Source organism: Chroicocephalus ridibundus, chromosome 5, assembly GCF_963924245.1.
Source record: "Chroicocephalus ridibundus chromosome 5, bChrRid1.1, whole genome shotgun sequence".
NCBI lineage: Eukaryota > Metazoa > Chordata > Aves > Charadriiformes > Laridae > Chroicocephalus > Chroicocephalus ridibundus.
In genome coordinates, this window is record NC_086288.1 from 29,726,614 (window position 1) to 29,750,163 (window position 23,550).

General features: G+C 35.7%; 1 long non-coding RNA gene across 2 annotated transcripts in view; it reads left to right on the top strand.

The window, feature by feature from the left end:
- LOC134516249 (uncharacterized) overlaps positions 1–23,550 on the top strand; it is a 61,833-nt gene that overhangs the window by 32,324 nt on the left and 5,959 nt on the right. Inside the window, exon 4 of one of the 2 annotated variants that reach the window (XR_010071261.1) lies at positions 5,594–6,713. The exons of the other annotated variant lie outside the window; for it this stretch is intronic. This is a non-coding gene — a long non-coding RNA (uncharacterized LOC134516249). Of the gene's footprint in view, positions 1–5,593; positions 6,714–23,550 lie in introns of those variants that run through there. 2 annotated transcript variants of the gene reach the window in all.

The following is a 23,550-nucleotide window of genomic DNA, read 5'->3' on the forward strand; positions in this document are numbered from 1 at the left end:
GTTAAAATTCAAGGAACTTAAACTTGAGTATAGCAACGGGACTCTGGAATTTGAAAATCTTTGTATGTAGGTGCAAAGCTGAGAAAAAATATTTTTAGCACACTACCTTTTAACTGAAGGCTGTTACAACTAAGACTGTTGTGTTGCTGTATAGAGAATCCTGAAACTGTGTTAGCATAGCATAAACTTGCAAAAGCTGTCTGATGAGATCTCTTGAAATAATGACGTTGTCTTGCAAATGTTTACCGGAACCATAGTTTCTTGTTTGGAATAGTCTCAGGTGATAATTAATGAGGAAGTTAATACCTTATCTCATGCAAAGGCCAAAGGACCAAACAGTGACTTGAATGGGTGGAACTGCATTAGTAGGAGGCAGCTGTTCTCCTGGCATATCATCAGATGTGTGCCATGCTAAGAGGTCTAAACATGAGATTGTATCTTCTTAGCTCTCTTATGCTTTATCCCTTGACTCCTAATAAACTATTCAGTGTTCCTTGGGTGTGTAAAGCTGCCCTTGACATAAGAGGTATACAGAAACACTACAGATACACCTAGCACTCCTTTTACTGAGGAAGAAGCAATGTAGAAAACTAGATAGATTCAGGAGGGAGGGGAGGGGAAAAAGGGTGTTTGTAGGCAGGAAGTGGTAAAAAAGGAGAAGATAACTATGTTTTTGCATGTTGGTAGAGGCAGAGAATGTAGTGTGTCTTTCTATCTGGCTTTAAAGTTCAATAAAAACTTGATGAATGAATGTTGCTTCATATTTTCAAATTACATGATATGTCTGATGACACTATTCTCTTCAGGTTTCTGTGCTAATGCATAAAAAATTTGTTATAAAAATATAATTATCAGATAAAAAAATATATAAAGTGAGAATTAAAGTTGAGAGTACATCCCAGTAATTTAAGTTGATGAACACTGTGTTGTAATTACCTTAGAGATCTCAGTTCTTTGAGGTATGGAAAGTAGAACTGACCAGATAAAAAACCACCTTTTTGTCCCTAACTAGGATGATACACACAGTTAAAGGTGTGTGTGTGAAATACTTATGTGAACAGTTAGCTGAACTCAGCCCTGTGCTTTGGGATTGAATGCAATAACTGGAAACCTTTGTCTTGCAATCAAACTTAACCCTGATCTTTGGGATTGGATTTCCTCATGTCCAGGAAAGATTATATGCTGATTTTCTTCTTTTCTATTGCAAAGGCATTCCTAACATTTACTTTCCTGTGGATCCACAGGTGTCTGATAAGACATGAGCTTAAAATGCAGCCTATTAATCCAAGCAATATCTTTCCACAGTACTCTTTCACAGAGTTTGTGAGAACTTCATGTCAATGAGTCTTGCAGGTTCTTAGTCAAATTTGGTTGAGTGACTAATAGGGTCAAAATTATCATGAAAGGATGAATTGACTTACATATCTACAAGCATTACCACATCCATTGTTTTCTCTAAAGACCAGGCTGCAAATTGCAGTGTTTTTAATAATCTGCTCATTCTAATTTAGATTCACAAATGTTAAAATGTTCGGCTGCAACTGTGTATTTGTCATAGCGTGCCTTCTGGGAAAGACAAGGGTTTTCTAAATTGAGCTTATTGGGAGTTTTCATGCCTGAAAAGATTTGGATATTTTTTTAAGCTGCCCTGCATGTAAAGTACTATGGCCTTGGAATTTGTGAAGAAGCTTATAAATTCAAAAGCATGTGTAGGCTGTTCTTAAACTGGGAAGTAGAAAAGGAAGCAAGGGGCTCACACCGTTTCAGAAAAGAGGAGAAACTGATCTAAAAATGTGAAGCATCAATCTGGATACTTTTTAAAACTTACTGTGTTCCCATTTTGTGGTGAAAAGTCCGTAAAAATGTTTCTTCAATTATATTAGTGTCATTAAGATACTTTATCTTAAGGAAGCTAGGCTTTTAAAGATTCTTCTTGTAATAACTTCCACTGAGCAAGGGCAGAATAAAATTTTCTTGAAGAATTTCAGAGAAAGGACTGCAGACTCAGATTTCACTTTGTAGTGGTACTAATATAGTATTAACAAAAATGAGCACAGCTTGGAGAAGTGCTGCCAGTTTCTTATTTGTTCCTTACTACTGATGACTTTCAGGTATCTTTGTTCTGAATACCTTGAAGAATGCCAAGGATCAACAATCTCTAAACTGAATGTGGTCAAAATTGCAGGATTGTTGTGAAAAAGAGAAATGCCAGATGCCACATTAGGATGCGTACATAGAAGTATAGCCTGCAAGGCACATAAAAGAATTCTTGCTCGCTGTGCTACACAGAGTAGGCTTTACCTGGAGTATGGTGTCACATCAAGTGTATTTAGACTAAAAAATGCGGAGACCAATCAGAGTCAGTTTAGAGGAAAATAACGCGACTAATGAGAGATTTAGAAGGTGTTCCTAGATAGAAAAAATAAATGAGCTGTATTAGTTAATGTAAATAACAAAAGGGGACTTACTGTAGTAATCTTCGACTATGCAAAAGCTTGCTGAAGAGAGATGGAAAATAACGTGATTTAGAAATCCATCTCTATAATCCAGATGAGAAGAGAGAAAAGCTTTGGACTAGCACAGATTTGTGTAAATGTGCTTCTTTCAAAAGAGTTTGTTATCAAAGGCTTGTAAATTTGATCAATTTCTGTTCTCCATGCGGATTTTGGTTGGATTTTTTTTTCTGACTCAAATTTCTGGAAGGTTTTAGTGAATAGATTCCTTTATTTTTGAGAACAAAGAATGTTTCAGGTGAGATGGGATATACTTTGTCAATCGCCAAAATGAAAGCAAATTCTGACTTCGCATTTGATTAGCTCTAATACCTTAACAGAAAATTATTTAAAAACTTGAAGCTTGTTGTCAGTTCTTCAGTTCTGATTTTGTTACTGTGTTTATGCATATGTATATGTTTTGAACCTGCAACACATACATATCCCTATGAAATTTGGGACATCCTGAGGTTAGAAATATATTCACTTGCCATACTACATAAAAAAACACTATTGACTCTGTGTTGGAGATGTATCTTTTGTCAGTCTGGTAAATATCTGATTCATTTTCTCGAAATGCAATAGTTGAAAAAAAAGCAGTAGCTTGTGGATGTACTATGTTACTATTTTGACACTAGTTAACAATCTGCTATATTCCTCTGGATCCGTGAAGATGGTCATGTTTGAGAAAGGAGGGTAGGATACGTGTAACAACTCTTTCTATGTGAGTTGAGAATAGAATGTAAGGAAATAAAGCAGGATTTGGATAGAGCACTTTCTCCTCCCCCATCGTATCTCTAACTAGCTGATCAGTAGCTGAGTCCTTTGAACCATCACTTGTTTTCAGATGATGTGTGAACACATGTATCACAAGTTTTGTACATGGTGTCTTCTTATCAGTCTTCCTTTTTAAATATCTACAGATTTTACCTTAAGATTATACACTTAAATCAGTTTCGAAGTTAAACTGAACCTGTGAATACTAACAGCAATTTTCCCTAAGTAGTCCTAAACTTCAGTGCTTGTTTAATGTCTATACTACACTATTTAAGTATGCAACAGCATATTTTTTACTCAGGGGTCTGTCTTTTCTGACTGATGCAGGAGTGAAGCATGCATATATAGGGAAATGAGATTCTGTCCAAAAGACCTGTAAAAAAAGTGTGATGGTGGGAGGACTGAATTGGTAGACACTACTAGATTTCTGTGTGCTGTCATCTTTAATTTTAACAAAGCAGGAATGTCTCCTGTGTATGGACTATAAGTTTTTAAAGCTACACTATACTTTCTCAGTTGTAATTACACATTTAAAGCAAAAAGGATATGACAGATAAAAATAGAAGATGCATTAATTGTGTGCCTAATGACCAGATTTTATTAGAATTATAAGACTTTCTCATTTAGAAATTGGAGGTTGTCCTCAGTAGGCAAGTGAGATAACTGAAAAACACAGAAGTCCCCCTCGGAATGCACTGTACCCATGCTATTATGATATTAATACTTGAGTTTCTTTTTAAATGCTAAGGGTGTATTTCTAGATTGTGATAGCTTTTATTTGCCAATGATATTGTGAATAATCCCATGAATAACCAATTACTTTGGTTTTGCTACACTTTGCTTATGTTTGGTACCCATTCACTCTCAAAGCTTTATTTTGTTTTGTTTGTTACTAACCTCACTACTGTTAGCTTGTTGTCATGGGATAAATCAGTGAAAGCCTCTGTTATAAATCACTCAACCATATATAGTGAGTTTCATCTTGTATGTAATGTTAGTAGCTTGTTGCAAAAGAGAATTCTCAGGATCATATAGATTGGAGTTACTGGATCTTGAAGAGCTTCTGTTGCCTCAGGCAAAAGAATGAGGCTGCTTAATCATTTCAGTTCTGGGAACAACAGTAAATCATCTGTGAATTTAAATCTGTTTGAAAAGGTAACTTACACTGGAGTCTCTCTTGGCATATATTACGCAAAACTGCAATTTGTACCCTCACAGAGTAGACATAAATTTCCTTACATTTACTAGAAATCATTGCTTATATGCAAGGTAAATTTTCGAGTGTCACTGACTCATTAGTTTTATATGGATTTTTAAAATATGGATGAAAAAGTAGGTTCAATACATACACAAGATTAACAAAGCCATTTCTCATTCTGTTCAAAAATAGTGTTGTGACTTAAAATTTGAGAAGGCTGGTTTTTGTCTTATAATACTGAGAATTAAAAATTGTTTGGTGTTACCTTTTGTTTGTTGAAACTTCAGGAGTTTTTAATAGGTTATGACTTGGATAAAAATTACATGACTTCTATCAAACCAAAAATTCACTTTTACTTTTAGCCTAGGATAAGGATGTAACAATACTCTTTACTTCTCAAACATTCTATCCTAAAATGCCAGTGCCTTCCTTCTCTGCCTCCCATCCTCCCCTGTATGAATGTGTTGAGCCTTGCAAAATGAATGTGCTGGGATCCTGATGTTCAGTTTACAGTTAAGGTTGTAAAGAAGTTACAGGGCATATTAAGGGTTATTCAACAGATGAGCATGGCAAAGAATTTAAATGTTGTCATCTAGTAAGAATGTCTTCCTCATTTTTATCAGACCAGCTACTGATGCAACGTATTATTTGTTTAATGTTACTACAGGATTGTTTTTGTTCTTTTTTTTTTTTTTTTTTAATCTACTATTACATGGTATATCTGTTAAAGAATCTTTCCCAGTGGGTGATTTGTAGCACTTAGTATATGTGCGTTTCCTAACTCCTGTTAGTAGAGTTACATCAGAAATAAAGTTAGTGGATTCTTTTGTAGTGTGTTGAAAAGAAATGAATAGATTCTAAAAGCAAGAGATCCACTGATCCTCAAAAGCTGTTATATAAAACACTTCTTACTGTTTTTAACTTTACCTATCATTTTATTACTTCTCTATACTTTTGGATAGTGCTGTGACTTTGCTTTATTGCAGCTGTTTATTGACAATATCCTGGTGAATCCTGGCAGATGGTAACACTCTCTGCAGGTTTCACCCCGCACTAGCTCAAAGTCATGATGCTTTTCACTATAGGATGGGTTTGTTTTGGGTTTTTTTCTTTCCTTTTTCTCTAGAGAGACTTCCCTCACTGGAGCTTCCCCACTGCAACTCTCTGACCCTTGTTCACTGCCTGAATTGATGAACGGTTGGATTTGCATCAATACTTTGCTCATAAGTAGTTGGCTTTTGTGATGCCATCACCTTCATGTGGAAATTGGTAGAATGAGTTAAATTGTCACTAGCTTTTGTGTTAATCATTATTAAAAAAAAAAAAAAATCCATTAACTTGTAGTCTGTTCACCATAGAAACTTCCTTCCTACACTTCTGTCAGGTTGTATTATTTAGAAAGTACGAATAAATGTAGAGTTTTGCAACTGGTAGCTATTTCCTTGAAGTTTTTTTTGGGTTTACTGTTAGTGTCAGAGGTCATGTGTTTATAAATCACTATGAATGTTGTGAACTTTTATTTTTCTGGGTAATAAAAGTAATGAATTTCTCATAAAGTTTTCATGTCAGCTTTTAAGGTTGTCCAAAGAAAAGTAATAGAAGCATATACGTATGTATATATATCCTTTTTTCTTTTAATGGGAGAAGACAACATTAAAGTGTGTGTGTATTAAGGAGTGTGACAGATATATCCTAGTAAGACTAATGATTACCTGAAATACTTTTCTTTGCTTTTGAAGCTTAACCCTTTTGCTCATCAATCAGTCAGCAGTGGCAGGTAGTGACCATTAGGTGGATTCATTAGCACCCTGCAGCCTTCTTGTACAGGGTGACCCACATCTGTCTTCATTAGAAGTTTGCTACTTGCCAGTAGTGAACAGATGGGTCATTATAGCCTACATCGCCCTCTGGGCATACCTGGAGGACGGGCAAAGTCGTCCGATACAGGACACAGATGCATATTTACTTGATAGAAATGGGGCAAGATATTTCTGATAAGTGTAATAATGTTAGGCTTTTCCTCAAACTAGATACCTTATACTTAAAGGTTTTATTATTTTTCTGTCTGATAGCAGCTTTATGAACATGAAAGTATGGCTAAAATAGAGACTTGAATTACTGATGACCATCTCTTAACAAAATATTATAGAGTACAACATATAGCAAAGCTCAATTGTTAATTAGTATTTTCATTTGAACTCTAGGTGCCATTTTCAATGTCTCATTTTCCTCTTCTACAACCAGAATGTTTTCTGTACAAATTAAATTAAGATTATTATTGTTTTTTTTTTAAAGAATTCTGTGAAGTAAGGCTGAAGATAAAATGTATTCATAATCCTATTGCCAGGAGAGGAAAGTAAAAGCCTTGTTTCCTTATTGCTTCAGTATTGCTGTTCACACTGCATGAGTTTAAATCCTGTTCTACCACCATGGGCGAAAGCATTTTTGAACACCCCCCTCCCCCTATATATAAATTATTCACTCTGAGTTGAATTTTTTCAAAACTTTGGAGGAGTTAAGTGTGTATTTTCGATGTTAGCAGCATTATAATTGACATTCCATTTAATTTTTTTTTTTGGAGAAAATTCCTTTAACCCCACTGAGTTTAGTGTAAAGCACTCTTAAATGTGAGGCAAACTGATTCCAGCTAGGAAGCCTGATAATGATACTAGCTTTCCCCTGGAAAGTTCTCCCAAATGGAATAAGAAATATCTTTACCAGTGAAGAAAGGCACCCCTTTCCACTTCAAGGTGTTGCTGAATTAAAAAAAAACCCAAAACCCTAGGTGTTCTTCTCTCCTTTGTTGGACAAACCTTACCATTCATTTAAGTGTACTTATTAAGGGACTTCAATTATTACAAAAGGATTTTTGATTCTTTAGGTTTTTGGAACAAGTTGTCATTGACTTGGGAGTTGTTTGCTGTATTAAAATAAGTATATTTTTTCTATCTTCATAATTTAGAACAGATACTAGTTTTGTCCAGTTCTTTTTCTATTGTTGAGAGAATTTTTTTAAATAAATGCTGCCTTTTACTCTAAACTTCTGTGAAACTTCAATTCTGTAAAAAAATATTAATTCTATGTGGATGTGTGTGAATATAAGCTTTGTTGTAAGGGGTATGATGCTTGAAGTAGAACTATAAAGAACTTTAAAGTATTTTGGAGCTTGTGCTTTATTTAGTAACAGAAACCATTCTCCTTTTGAAAGGTATGACCTTGTCCCCTAGTTACATTTCATGCAAGAAGAACTGTCTATTCAATTTATATTTAAAAAAAAAAAAAAGAAAAGGAAAAAGTGGTCATTGTCTTTTGTTAAAAATTAGGAACAACTTTTGTTGAATAGATTTTAAAATAGAATAGATTTTATATGCTTAGTGAAAAATAACATTAGTGATGTTATCAGAAGTAACACACTCATGAATGATGAAACTGTAATGTTTGAAGTTGTATGTACAACAGATGAATTGGACAGCAAACAAAACCCATGCTTTCTACTTGCAGTAGAAATGATTTATGACAGTTAATTCTGCTTGGCACAGGGAAGGGAGCATTAATAGTTTGTCTTGTGAGAAGTGCAATATCTTGCTGCTGTTGCTGTATTTTTCAATTTTTTCAGTTGAGATATATTTTGCTGTTATGCGTGATAAAAAGGTGGCAGAAGCTTGTTGCTGTAACTTAAGGAAAATACTAAAATTTATTCATACTCTCAGTTTTTGAGAAATCGCATACTGTGTTAGGATGTTCTATGTATTTATGATCTCAGATTACCCAACAGTAAAGATCACGTACAGCATCCATCTAGAATATTTGCATGTATTTACATTGTTTACAGAAGCCATTAAATTGGTCTGAGAGGCTTTGATTTGAGATTGTACAAGTAACATCAATATGGCCTTACTGTATCTATAGTTTGTGATACAATCTTTAATTATATCATGACACTCTGTTTTCCATGGGATCTTGCCTTAGGGTGTACAGAATAAATGGTGTTCACTAAGTAAAGTGTTTTTTTGTTTTTTTTTTTTTTATCTTCCTCATTCTGGTGTGAACTCCATGCTATATATTGCACATCCTCTTTACTGTGTTCTGAAATGCACGTGATCATTTTCCTTTCTAGCGTTGCTCTGTTGCTTGTTGTAGGGTTTTTTTAACCTCTCTACAAGCATAGAATGTGTGCCATCTTCGACTTGTAGTCATGTTCATTCTCACTGCTGCTGTCCTCTGTTCTTTTTCTGGTAACTTGCATTACACCTTTTACATTCTAGTACCCATCCTTTGTGCATCTCTGATCCTCTGTTCTCTCATTAAAAACTGGGGTGTGGTTTTTTTCTTCTCCTTACAACAGCCAGCTTTCCTGATGTAGACTAAAATTACATGAGTCATTTTTATTCTGCTGTTTAACTTTGAATATGTGAAAAAGGATATGCTCTTTTGAAACTTCTCTGTGTTGATTAAAACTACTGACTCTGTGTTACTTGTTAATATTGTTAGAAAGAATGGCAGTGTTTTGCTACTGTGTTGACAACATGAACAATTTTATGTTTAGCACCTGAAAATGGAGAATGGTGGTTCATAGTTAAGGAATAGTGGAATGATAAATACTTTTCAGTGGCCTCATAATGGCATGTTCAAATGCAGAGCTACCTTTCAGTGTTTAAGAAATTGAAAAATCACATATTCTGTAAAGATATCTGTATTTGACAAACACTGATTTTTTTAAATCACTGATACAGTTCTGTTGATTATTGTTTATATCAACATTTTTTACATGCTGTAGAATTGGCAACAGTAATTCCAAAATTTCTTTTAAAAGTCTACATTTTGCCTTTATATCCAGTGATTATTTGAAAAACAGATACAGGAATTTGAAGGCAAACTAAAGGCTTTGTAATGACCTTGATAGAACCTGAAATGCATCAGTATTAACAGTAAAACTGTAATAAATATAGTTACTGAAAATAATAATTATGTATTAATGAACTTTCTCTTGCCTCATAAATAGTCAACCCTAGTAATTTTCAGATGTTGATTATTTGAAAGCAAGTTGTCTGATGACTTTTAGTTATCTTATATACTGTTATTTGTCAGTTTATACAAGTACATATTCTTAAGACCTCCTGGAAAAGATATTGTCATATGTATGCTATTCGCTGCCACGTAACTTCTTTTATCATTGTTTCATTGTGTTCCCTGTCAGACTTGATAGGGTGACATAATGTGTTAGATAACAGCACTTGCAGGTTCAAGTGACCGACCGCTGTCATGTTTATATGTTTGATCTGCTATATATCAGTATAGCTTATCTTCTTGTACTTATTTATGCAATTTTTTCATTGCATGTTATTTTTGGCCAAGAAATATGCTCCAGATTTTGGTGTTCTTGAAGTGTTTATATTATTGTTCTGAGTGGCACTCTGTGTATTTGTACAATTCTATGTTGCATTATGGTCTATTCAAACTTTTTTTTTCTTTAAATAAGGAAAAATTATTTATCAGCTTCCTGAAAATTCTCTTATGCCTACATAATTTCTTTTCCCTGTTTAAATGCTCTCCTCCTGACAAAAAAATTTATCTGAATCTGTACAAGGATGATGTGTTTCAGTTCAGGTTCCTTGTGTATTAGATTCGTGGTGTAGCATTCTGAAGATGTTTGGTAGATTAAATTTCATCTCCTGCCAATGATTGTTTGGGCATTTCCTCCCACTGTCCAGTCCCCTATTAAGGCTACCTATTGTTTGTACTGTACTAATGAGACCTGAATTTTCATAGATACCCTTTCACGTTGAGAAACCCATGTGCTGAACAGATACTGTCAAGGGAAGCGAACTTAAAAAAAAAAAAAAAAACCAAACCACAACAAAAACCAAAAACCCCAAACCAAACCCACGTTGACATATGAAGTGCAACGCTGACTCTAGGATCTTAAAGAAACCAACGTGCAAAATAAAAAAGGTTTAATGGTTTTGTGCAGAAACCTATGACCTTATTTGTCTCTGCAGTGTATTCTGTGTGACAGCAGGCAGAGTGGCTAATCCATCAGGTTCATGACCAGGCTTTATCCAAACAAAAATAACTATGTTTTCTTCACAGGAACATTGTTAGATTTATTTATTTTTTGCTACAAAACGTGAAAACTACAATACAAGTATTATGTAGCTGTCAACACACTTATTCCATTTAAAATATGACATTGTAAATATTAACTGAAGAGCATCAGCAAAAGTATAAATTTGCTGATAAATTAGTGCTGCTTTGCAGATCATTCAGTATGGCTGCTTGACCTTCTCTTTATTGGATTACCTTTTTGAATTTCAACAGGTAGTGGGGTGACCTTTTTAAGACAGCTATTTATTCATTGAAAGTGGGGGCATATGAACTAGCACTCTTTAATGAACTAGCACTCTCTAGGAATTTGAGAATTTTTACTCGGCAATTGCTCGTGCCAATCTGTATAGTGTGAGGTTGTTATTGGGGGAACACATCTATGATGGCATAGAATTAGACATTAATAAAAAAATCTCTTAATGGTGAGGAAACAATCTTGTGTTAACATAGTTTTAAAGCCATACTCTGTTGTGTACCTGTACAGATCCTTGTGGAGACTATGTCTGATGAAGGGTCTTCTCTGTGAAAACTCTTGGTGGAAGAAAGTGGGGGGGTTCTGCTCAGAGCAATAGGAAGAGTGATACAACGCAGCAATTTGCTCTGAGTTATAATCCTTTATTGGTAGCTTGATTAAATATAAAAAAATCATGCAAGGAAATAATTTTCTTAAGTGGGACCTTTCAGAATTAGTGTTACTTCAAAACCAATTCATTTTCATACCTGATGTTTATAGCTTAAATGCAGATTGACAAATTCGATCCTTTTAAAAAGATTGCTATAATTTAGCATCATTAACTATTTTCAGCATGATATTAATTAGAATATGCAAGTTAGTTGAGCTTTCTGGAGATTAAATTAATTTGATGGTGGCAGTATTGATACGAGGTAATACTGGCGTAATTCTACTTTATATTATTTCAAGAAGAAATGGTTTATTATATAGAGAAATAAGAGAAGTGGCTTTTGATATCTGCAGTTATGTTGTTTTTTGTATCAAAGCTTCTCAAAAACTGGAATATCAGAGGCCAAAAAAAAATAAATCTGTGATACATAATGCTAATACAGAAAACTTTTACTTCTAAACTTCTAGTCTCACTTGGGAAGTAGGGATGTTTTGATCCATTTGTCTTTAAGCATTAAGCCTTAGTACTTGCCAACTGCTGGAGTGACCCTCCAAAAACCATAGGCATAACATTGTTGTTTCCGGACATGACAGATAGAAAAGTGGTATTAATCTGCTTTTGCCACTTTTATAGTACTCTTAAGTGCAGCTTGGTTGCTACCTGTCTAAACAGAGCTAACTAAACCGTACCATCTCATGATCAGAGGGTATATTTAGTTGGACATAAGTGACGTATTCCCTCCTGAAACTCTTCCTGCTCTAAAGGTATTTTAACATAGCACTAGCTGTATTTACATTAATGTGTTAGAAGCATGAGAAATTCGCTTACTATCAAGAGAGTAAAGTTTGACAATTTAACTTGTGTTTTTTAAGGTCCTGAAAACCTGTTTAGATATGCTGGCTTAGTAATGATTGGAGCTTTAACTTCACGCAGGCAATCTAAATACTTTATCCAATCCTTATTGAATCAGTAGGAAAAGTTCCATTACTTAAAAAGAAAGTAGTCCAACTTCCATTATTTGATAATAGCATATGTCTTAACCACAAACAGAACAAATCGCTTGAGTATTCTCATAGAGTTAAGACTTGCACAATGCATTTGTAAACACATGGTTTATAGGAATTACTGTATTACCTGGAAAAAAATTAGAAATATTCTGTTTCATTCAAAGAGAAATATAGATTGAATGAGGGAAAGCTCTGGGAGAATTCCCTGTTTACAATTTTTGAAAATGCATTGGATGAAGACACTTTGAACGTGAGCTTTTCTCTATTCAATGTGTAAAATAAATGTAAGGGGATAAGGACTTGCAAAAAGCCTATTGTGTGTGTGTGTGTGTTGTGTATAATAAAATATGCAGGAGCCAGAAAGTGACAGGACTCTTTAAACTATAAAAATGCTACCATTTTCAGGTTCTGTGCTTTGCTGTATCAACACTAAATGGTGGGGGGAAAAAACAAACAAAAAGGTAGATTGTGATATGGGCTGTTAAATCTATGTATAGGAGATAGCCAAACTCTGGACTAAACTAAATCTAAATCCAGAGTAAGTCCATTAAAGTAACTGGAGTTTTGGGTCTATGTGGTTGAGAGAGAAGCCATAATTTGTTGTACAAATTTATTTATCAATTACTTCAAAGAAAAAATTGCCTGCATGAATAATGCTATATGCTCAAATAATAAAGATTTTATTGTGAAGTGCATAAGTTTGAAGTAGTTGTAACTAGTTAACACCATCAACAAAAAAGCAGAAGCCTGAACAAAGTTCTTTCAATGCTGTAATACCAAAGTCTGCTGTCTGAGATATGCTTGTGTAAATACAGCACATATGTTGCAAGGTTACTAGGAATTAGTTGTGTGAAGACTTTTTTTGAACCTCAGCTCTCTGAGTCCCTAGGTATGCTTGAGCAACTGGGGAAAAACGCTTACAACTGCTGTGCAGTTTGACTTTATCCTGTGCATAGTGAATCCCATTTTAGCCAGTACAAATGGATTCAGTGTGTATATATATAGTAGTTCATACAGTTTAAGTGGTCTTTTGGATCAGGATTTTGTGTTAGTATATTTATTAATACTTAAGAACAACTAATTTGATAGTACTTTAGACCTTTAAAACCACTTCTGCAGTCAGCAGAGCTCCAACAGACTTTTTGGACTAAGATTAAGGTAGTTTGCTTTTGTCTACATTTGCATTTATACATTTTCAGTAACAGTTCACCTGTATGTGGCTCTGACATTGTCTTGAGCTGATTTACATTTCTTAGTATAGAAAATATTAAAGGCTCAGAGAGTATTATAAAAGCACTTAATACCACTATTGACATTTGGCAGTTCTTAGAGCAAAAAAAATGCAGAATTTCAGTTTCCAGTTCTGTCAGTGTAATGCGTTTTGGGAACTATCACCTTGGAGTGAAAACATTTTAAAGTTATAGAACAACAAAATGGTACAGATGTACAAATAAATAGAAATAACATGCTTAAATGAACAATACTATAGTGTGGAACATGATTTTCACAGTAGGCAGTATTTACACATTAGGGAAAAGTAATTTTCACAAAATGGTGTGAAATTTGTAATCATTTACATCTTGAGAGGTCTGCATTTTTAAATGATCGCATCTTGTGAAGTCTGCAGTTGTAATATTTAGTGCTCTAGTTGCCACAATAAAGACTTTCATACCTTAAAAATAACATATTAAAAGGGTGAGATATTTTCAAATCTTAGTATGCACTTTTATAACTTTGAATGTGATCATTCCATCTTTGACTTTAACATTTTCCTTTTTTCCCTAGTTCTTACAAAAATATTGTTCCATATTCCCTGTAATAAACCTTTCAAGAAATATGATATAGTTGACTATACAACTTCCTGTTGGAATCTTATATGAACTGCTTGTCCTTGATAATGTGAATCTGTTTATGTCTATAAAGTGACGTACTACCTTAAAAATTGTCAGTTATGTCTGATGTGATCCATTAGCATTATAAAATTACTTCATTGTTTCAATTTCAATATATTTTAAAGAAATATATTCTGACTGTAAATAAACTTGGAATTGTATGACAACTGTGATTTTATATAATTTGAATTTTTTTTTTTTTAGATGTTCAGAATAACTTGTTGCTTGGCTGAAATTTTCCATTCTTAGTTTCTGCCTGCAACTGAAATAATTCTATATCAAAAAGGCTGTCATGTGGTGTTCTGTGGTGGATTTTTTTTGTGTGTGTGTAAAAGTGAAGTAAAGTGTCAATTTACCATTTTAAATAAATTATAAGATACTTTTTGACACATTAATAACTTTAAAAATAGATGAATGTTAGGTCTTTAAAATGAGCTGGTTAAAATACTAATTGCTTAACTAGCTCTATTCCAGTATTCTGATTGTTGCTGATTTTTTTTTTTTTTTTTAACCAATGGCTGTCTAAAGTAAAATGAATGAGTGATTTGTGAGCTGAGGAGATAAGACACAGGATTACATCTGATTTACTAAACTTTTCGCTGGGGTACTTTGGTGACTGTCCAATTTGTGCGTGGGAGCACTGCATGTTTAACTATTCCCACTGGTAAATATTCGTATGAGGCATCCATCAGCATCTTTCTGGGCCCAGGGGCTGGCTTATTAAGCATTTTTAAGTCCGAGATTGGTAGTCAGGAGTAAGTTCTTTGGCAGCAAGCTTCTAAACTACATGACAATGGTAAAAGACTTGATTGGGATAATTAGTTCCACTAAGAAATGTTATAAATGATTGCAGACTCCCAGATCATACCTGTACTCTACTGTAGAGTTTTGCATCACCGATATCAGCTATTGTATTCCTAAAATCTGAATATGAGGAAAGAATAGGTGAAGAAACACTGTATGTACTTTAACGAGAAATGGTCATCTTGCAAAGGCTCGTGGATTGAAAGCATTCTCTCTTACCGCTGGCTGGGGAAATTCTGACCATCTGTCTTGTGTATCGGATACTACATTAAAAAAGGAGAACAAATGAATAACACATCTTGAAGAACTTCTTTCTTTTTCATTAACATTACCTGTCCATGCTTTGCATTCTCATGCTGAGTATTTAGTAACATATATTTAACAAGTAAAAGATTTATCAAAATATAAGATACTAAAGCAAGAAAGCAATCACCAAACAAGTTAGAAGCATCTAATGTAGTGGCACTCTTCAAAATAAAGTAGCTTTTTAATTTTCTGACTGTAAAGTTTTGAGGTAACGCTAATGCAGCCATGCTGTAACTGTGTTATTCATAAATGTTTTAATTTTTTTCATTTAAGATGGTAATATTATCCTGTGCCAATGGAGTTAGAGAAAAACAGGTTTCAAATAATGAGATATACTGACTACAAACAACTTCCAGGATAATGATACAGTGGGATTTAAACATACTTTAGGGAAAGCAAATGCTTTGTGTGTTTTCGTGAATAGTTGTCTTTTCAGGATTCAGTTTTATTTTTTTTCAGAACCAGAGTCTGACTGCAAGTTAAGTTTAAGTTAGCTATAGTATATAAGAAAATGTAACTATGTAAAGACATATGTATTTAATCACCCTAATTTAGCCTTATCTTTTTTTTTTAAGTATATGCTTCTATCTTACACAGTTTGAATCAGTTGATTTTTATCCAGTAGGTAAATTCCCAAGGAAGACTTTCTGATGTCCCTGTGTTTCCATTAAATGATACTTGTATTGGGTATGTGTGGCAAGGCTTAGTAGCGGGTTGGGGAGGCTGCAGGTGTAGCTTCTGTGGGAAGAGGTCAGGGACTGCCTCCTGCCAGACATTTCCTTATGGCTCTGCAATGGACCCACCACATGACAGAGCTGAACGCATTAGACAAGTTTGTGCCTCTGTGAAAACATATTTAAGAAAAGGCAGAAAATGTCAGACAGATAAAGGAGGAGGGAATAAAAAGAGTGTGGAACAGCAGAGGAGGAGGAGGAGGTTCTGCAGGCATCAGAGCAGACTTTCCCCTGCAGCCTGTGGAGAACCCATGCTGGAGCAGATAGATATTCCAGAGGGACTGCAGCCCGTGCAGACTCCATGCTGGAGCAGATTTTGCTTGATGGGAATTGTGGCCTGTGGAAAGACCATGGTGGAGCAGGTATTCTGAAGGGACTGAAGCCTGAGGGGAACCCACGTTCGAGTAGAGGAAAAGTGTGAGAAGGAAGGAGTGGAGGCGAGAAACCAACGTATACTGACTGTAACTCCCATTCCCTTGTGCCACTTTAGGGTGTGTAGGGAAGTCTGGAATGAAGGACTGAAGCTGAGCCTGGGAAAAGTGGTGAGGAAAGGTGTTGTTTTAATGTGTGTCTTCTTGTTTCTCACTCCCTGAATCTATTTTAAATGGCAATAAACTAAAGTAAAATTTCCCTAAGCTGAGTCTGCTTTGCCTGTAACGGTAATTACTAGGTAATCTCCCTGTCTTTATCTTGACCTACAAGCTTTTTTGTTCTATATTCTCCTCCTGTCCCTTTAAACCAAAATAAAGGATCTGCATATGCAAATTTTTTTTCTGCATGCTGATCCTTAGTGGGGCTTGTCTTGTGTTACCTTTACATGTTTACTGACAAATAGACTGAAGTTTAGGGTGTTACAGGTAAGAGAAGCTAAAAATGATCAAAATATTCTCACTGTTAGGATGTAGCTATATGATGTGTCCTTTGTCAGTCATTCCTGACCCAATGCAGCAGCTGGTCCTTCATTGCCTGCCAGACCTGTTATTAGCTTCAGTGTGAGATGGGCTTGGAGCTTGCAAGCTATCAGTGGGACTCGCATATCTTTCTCAGCTTCTGAGGCAAGGGACTTGCAAGGTCCTCATGAGGTTGAAAGTAGGTTATCTCAGATCATCCCTGCTTGGCGGCCTCTTCTTGGAGAGACTGCCTTGGCATAAAGGCTTCCTCTGTCCCCACCAGAGCCCTGGAAGCTCTGGGTCTCTTACTGTGACAATTTATGACAAACAGATTATAAGAATTCATGCATGTATTTGTCTTTAGTATATTGGAACAGTGTTTTGTTGAAGTATTTGTTTATGTTCTTGAGGAGGAAAAAAGGTTTTGTGGATAACTTGTAAGCCGGTTTCAGTGACCCGTTTTGCTTAAGTTTAGGATTAAAATCTATGTTAGGGTTTCTGTTTTCTTATTAAAATAAGGATGAAAATGCTTTCAAGTATAAATGAAGTTATTAAGAATTTACTTCAGTAATCTATATGCAGACATCATAGATTTTTAGATTCAAAACAGTGTAAATATACAACAGATTTTTCTGCTATACAAAATGAATGTATTATAATTCACAGTTGGACTGGTTCAATGTTCTTATACTTCAAAAATATACAGTGACACATTCTGTAACGAGGAAAAAAATCATTCCAGTAAAAGCATTGGTATGACTGTCTCATTTGCATTCCCATCACTGATTCTAATTCTATTCATGGGTATCTGTGAATCATTAAAAAGTTGTAAGCAAAATTTGCAGTTTCTTTCATGTTTTGCTTGTCTTACAGCATAGAATAAAACCAGTTTCTGAACTCTCACGAAGTCTATAGCTGATAGCAAACATAATTGTGTGCTTAAATAGTCTTAAATATGTTTGCCTGATATGTGTTCCCACCCGTTTTAGACTACAAAATACTCTGATGCTACTTCAAGAATTCTGTTTCCTGATAAATGATTCAATAGGACAGCTTGTATTGTAATGATATCAGTTTAATGAAAGGGTAAAAATAAGAGAATGATGATTAAAATCTGTCAAATGTAATTAATTGTAATCATAACTTTTTATAGCAGAGTTGCCCAGAACAAAATTAATTCTTGCCTACTGTAGTGAATAACTTGTATACAGCAGTATTCTGTACTCTTTATGAAAAAAAACCCAAACAAGAACAACAAGAAGGATTTCAAGTGCACCAGTAACAAAAGGAAGACTAGGGGAAATGTGGGCCCACTGCTGAATGAGGTAAGTGCCCTGGTGATGGAGGATACAGGGGAGGCAGAGTTACTGAATACCTTCTTTGCTTCAGTCTTTACTGCTAAGGCCGGCCCTCAGGAATCCCAGACGCAGGAAGTAAGAGGAAAAAGTCTGGAGAAAGGAAGACTTTACCTTGGTTGAGGAGGATCGGATTAGAGATCACTTAGGCAAACTCAACACCCACAAATCTATAGACCCTAATGGGATGCACCCTTGAATGCTGAGGGAGCTGAGAGATGTTATTGCAAAGCCACTCTCCATCATCTTTGAAAGGTCATGGAGAATGGGAGAGGTGCCTGAGGACTGGAGGAAAACCAATGTCATGCTAACCTTCAAAAAGGGCAAGAAGGAGGAGGACGCAGGAAACTACAGGCCAATCAGCCTTGCCTCCATCCCTGGAAAGGTGATGGAACAGCGCATTCTGGAGGTCATCTCTAAGCATGTGGCGGAAAAGGTTATCAGGAGTAGTCAACATGGATTCATCAAGGGGAAATCATGCTTGACCAATGTGATAGCCTTCTATTATGACACAACTGGCTGGGTGGATGAAGGGAGAGCAGTGGGCGTTGCCTACCTTAGCTTTAGCAAGGCTTTTGACACTATCTCCTGTAACATCCTCAAAGGTAAGCTTAGGAAATGTGGGTTAGAGGAGTGGAAAGTGACGTGGATTGAGAACTGGCTGAATGGCAGAGCTCAGAGGGTTGTGATCAATGGCATGGAGTCTAGTTGGAGACACGTAGCTAGTGGTGTTCCCCAGTGGTCAGTACTGGGTCCAGTCTTGTTCAATATATTCATCAATGACCTGGATGAGGGGACAGAGTGCACCTTCAGCAAGTTTGCTGGTGATATAAAACTAGGAGGAGTGGCTGACACACCAGAAGGCTGTGCTGCCATTCAGCAAGACCTGGACAAGCTAGAGAGTTGGGCGGAGAGGAACCTAATGATGTTCAACAAAGGCAATTGTAGGGTATTGCACCTAGGGAGGTGTTAGGGGTTGACCTGCTGGAAAGCAGCTCTACAGAGAGGGATGTGGGAGTCCTGGCAGACAACAAGTGGACCATGAGCCAGCAATGTGTCCTTGTGGCCAAGAAGGCCAATGTCATCCTGGGGTGCATTAAAAAGTGTGGTCAGCAGGTCAAGGGAGGTCATCCTTCCCTTCTACTCTGCCCTGGTGAGGCTGCATCTGGAGTACTGTGTCCAGTTCTGGGCTCCCCGGTTCAAGAAAGATAAGGAACTCCTGGAGGAACTCCAGCTGAGGGCTATAAAGATGATCAAGGGACTAAAGCACCTTTCTTGTGAGGAAAAACGGGAGACTTCGGTCTGTTTAGCCTGGAGAAGAAAAGACTGAGAGGGGATCTCATCAATGCTTATAAATATCTAAAGGTCGTGTGTCAAGATGGTGGGGTCAGACTGTTTTCAGTGGTGTCCAGCAACAAGACAAAGGGTAATGGGCATAAACTGGAACACAGGAAGTTTCATCTGAACATAGGGAAAAACTTCTTTACTTTGATGGTGACAGAGCACTGGAACAGGCTGCCCAGAGAGTCTGTGGTGTTTCCTTCTCTGGAGATATTCAAAACTCACCTGGATGTGTTCCTGTCCAACCTACTCTAGGTGAATCTGCTCTGGCAGGGGGGTTGGACTAGATGATCTCCAAAGGTCCCTTCCAACCCCTACAACTCTGTGATTCTGGGATAAGTGAAGTATTCTCAGCTGAAGAATTATTATTCAGGTATCTTTCAAACATATTTCCTCTTAAGTTGCTGGAGATGGTTTTGAATGCTGGTTGTAAGCTCTGGTAACTGTAACAGAGGGGAGTGGCTAGGCTGACGGGAATGCATACACGAATCTCCTATTGTTCTGTTGCTGCTGTTAAAATTCAGAACTCTTGCGATCCAGTCAAGCTAAGGAGAAGACAAATTACACACAACTGTGCTATGAAGACTTGGTTAAATATTATCTTTTCTTAAATTTAAAAAAAATTGTTGGCATGTACTGTTTCAATTTGTATACAAGTTATAGAATACTGGTGATTTAGTTTTGCTCTGGAGCCTCTTTAATTTTCATTCCAGGTAAGTAATTTGAAGGACAGCATCTTTCACTTTACTCTTGTAGATCAACTCTAAAGTTGTTTTTCTGTCGTCTTTAGCCATGTGATCTCTGTGTATTAGGCTTGCTTGATCTAAAGTTGTTTTTAATAAATTCCTGTTTTTGGTTGCATAGGACAGATCTTTTTCTGAAACAGAGAATATGTGATAACTCAGGTTAATGGCAACTTATGTTGCAATTGCATGAAGAAGTTTTGCGGATGTAAAATCTCTGCAGTTGTGTAAGGTGGGAAGAATGTACTGTGAATTAGACAATCAAGCACCAGTTGCAAGGTCACAAAACCCCACTAGTGTTATAGTCTAATAGCAATCTTTCCTGTTATTGAACATATAATAGTATAGTAATTTAGGAAAATGCTGAGCTGGTGTAAGATCCATACCAAAAATACTTTAAACAACTAGCATTTACTTAAAATTGTACATAAATATGATTTATTGTACTTTTTGTATGAGTGGAAGCACCTGTGTTTATGCTCTCACTTCTGTAGACTCAAAAAATAGTGATAACAGCAATATTTTAGAAAATTATGTATGTGCCAATTCCTTGTCAGTGTGTAAGACAGACACTGGTTGTTAAATGTGAAATAATTTTGGATTCATTTATTCTACCTGCACTGCACTTTTTTTTCCCCTATAAATCATCTCACAAAATACAATTTGGTGTTGCTGGAATTTGTATTATCATGTAGCATGGAGATGGTTAGAAGAATCATCTTTTTACTTGGTGTTCAAGTATAGAGATTTATTACTAATTTGTTTTGTTATGCTTATATTCTAACACAACAAACAGTGCTCTTCAGGATTACAATGTTTCACAAGTTCTGACTTTGTTTTCTCCAAAGCAAAACAGATTCATGCAAGCTGTATGTAGTCTTTAATGCAAATCTTGCATGAGCAAAATTTCCAAGTTATTGTCTTGGTTCATGTAGGATCATGTAGTACGTTTCTGTCTGCACTACAAAGCGTGATATATCATTTGAGTGCTTCGCGCTATGGAGAAAATGTGAGAAAGCCTTAGAACTTTCCATTAAACCTTAGTTTTGCTGTAAAGTGTTCAAACAAGGTGGTTAGCAGGCCAGCAAGGCAGTTTCTTCTTTTCTTACAATTTATATTCAACTAAAATTTGCTGTATGATTTTTACTGTTGATTTTAATTTTTAAGTTCCAAAATAATCCATATTGTAGTTATGTTATATAGAACCAGGATTTGAATACCTTATGTCTTCTAAAGTTTAGCAACTTTAAAGGTGGCTCCCCCCCGCCTTTCAGCTTTATACTTCCTGACAATAAACTTCCTGAGGAAAAAAAAAACCAAGGTTGAATACTCAAATGAAGCAGTCTAAAACCAAGTGTGCATACCTAAATTGTTTTACGTGTTTTTTCTGTGATGATGAGCACAAGTGAATATAGGGAAATTTGATGTTTGTATTGGTGAGTGAAAAATGATTTAATGGATGAATATTAGTTCTTGTCATGTATTTTGAATAGGATTTTAAAAGTTGCATGACTTAGGAATATATTGGTTTTCAATAAAACTTTTTTTTTTAAAACTTAATTTACATCTAACTATACTAAATTCAGTTGGACAGGGATTGTGCTCTATACCAATGATAAATCTCAGGCACCAAGGCCAACTGGCATCACACAACTTATGTCCACACAACTGAGTTATTTTCCCCTAAAAAATATTTACAACAAATTTACAGTTCTTCCTCCCATTATTGTTTTGCTATGTGTACTAGTTGTCTTGCGATATTTAAGTATCTGAGTATAAAAATACTCTGATTTCTGCAACATACACCATGTGTAGAGACAGCAGTGATGTAAATTGCAAACGGAAGGCATGATTTTTCACAGGTAAGCATGTCTTTTGAAAAGGTCTGTAGCTATACCATTAATGCATGGCTTGAAGAATAAACAATTTTGCATATTATCAGCTATTGATATGGCTATGTATTTGTGCACATACATGCAAAGTATTTTGCATAACCAAGTGGTGTTAATGCTTGATGTTAATAGACGGTTGAAAATCACTCTTACGTGACAAGAAAGATTTAAGCTGGTGGCTGCCGCTGTGTTTGAATTACGTTTAAAAAGAAAGAAAGAATGCCATAAATGTACTGTACTGATGGAAGCACTTTCTGTTTATGTAGTTTCTGAATATGCTGTAGGCTATTGTTGGCGTATTTTTTTCCTCTTGTGCTTCACTGGAGATTTCCACCTGGGAAATCAATCACACCAGCTCCTGGCACATATAATGAACCACACACAGCTCTTGAGTCCTACAAAACATCAGGAATGAAAAAGATCCAAAGGCTGTTTGATTTACTCAAGACTGCAAGCTAGAAAAAACACCAGGTTTGCAATTAATCCAAATATTACTGATATTCAGGGTACATAACTTAGTATTAATAAGACTGATATTCTAGGACATTAGTGATTAATCTTGTAGTTGAAAATATGAAATTAATTTGAAATGAAAATACTCTAAGAATTAGAGAAAATGTACATATTGGATTTTGGTTAAATGAATGCAAATATGGTTTCCAACTTACTGTTATTTTGGGTATCTAGGAAATCTGAACACTTATTTTCTATGCAAACTGATTCAGTTTACTTAGTTTATAGGATTACTACCTAACGAAGAAGCAATATGAATAGCATCCATAGATGTTTGATTTCTTCTTTTTCCCCATTTAGGGCTATTATTAAATAAGGCTATTTCTCTAAAATACAACCTCTATAGCTAACTATCAACAAAATACCAGAGATGTAATTTTAATGTGAAAAGCATAACTTTACATAAGTGAATGCATGAATAGTGAATTATGCTTTCACTCTACTGGCAAGATTGTATCTCACACCAGTTTAGCGTTGGTATGCGGATAGAAAGGCAAGTGGTAGAACGTGTCTCTAAAAGACGCATTCACATAGCATGCTCTTTTGTGGTTGGTGCATGATTATGTAAAGTCAATGGTACTTGGTGGCATACCACTTGTTTTTGGTCACCTGATGTGACCAGTCACTTTGTTGAACAGAGGCTTGGTGCCCTCTGTAGCTTTTTTGCATTTGCTTCTTAGTTTTGTCCTCAAGCACTCATAAGTCATGCAAGTCATCTGCAACACAATGGTTTCCTTGAAGTTCACTTTTAGCTCTGCTTGACAAATGTAGTGGTTGCATTTTATCCACCAACTTGCAGATCAGTTGTCTGTGCCATCTGTGTAAGTTTTATGTGTGTCCTACCACTATTTTATCTGCCATCTACGCTCTGCACTGAA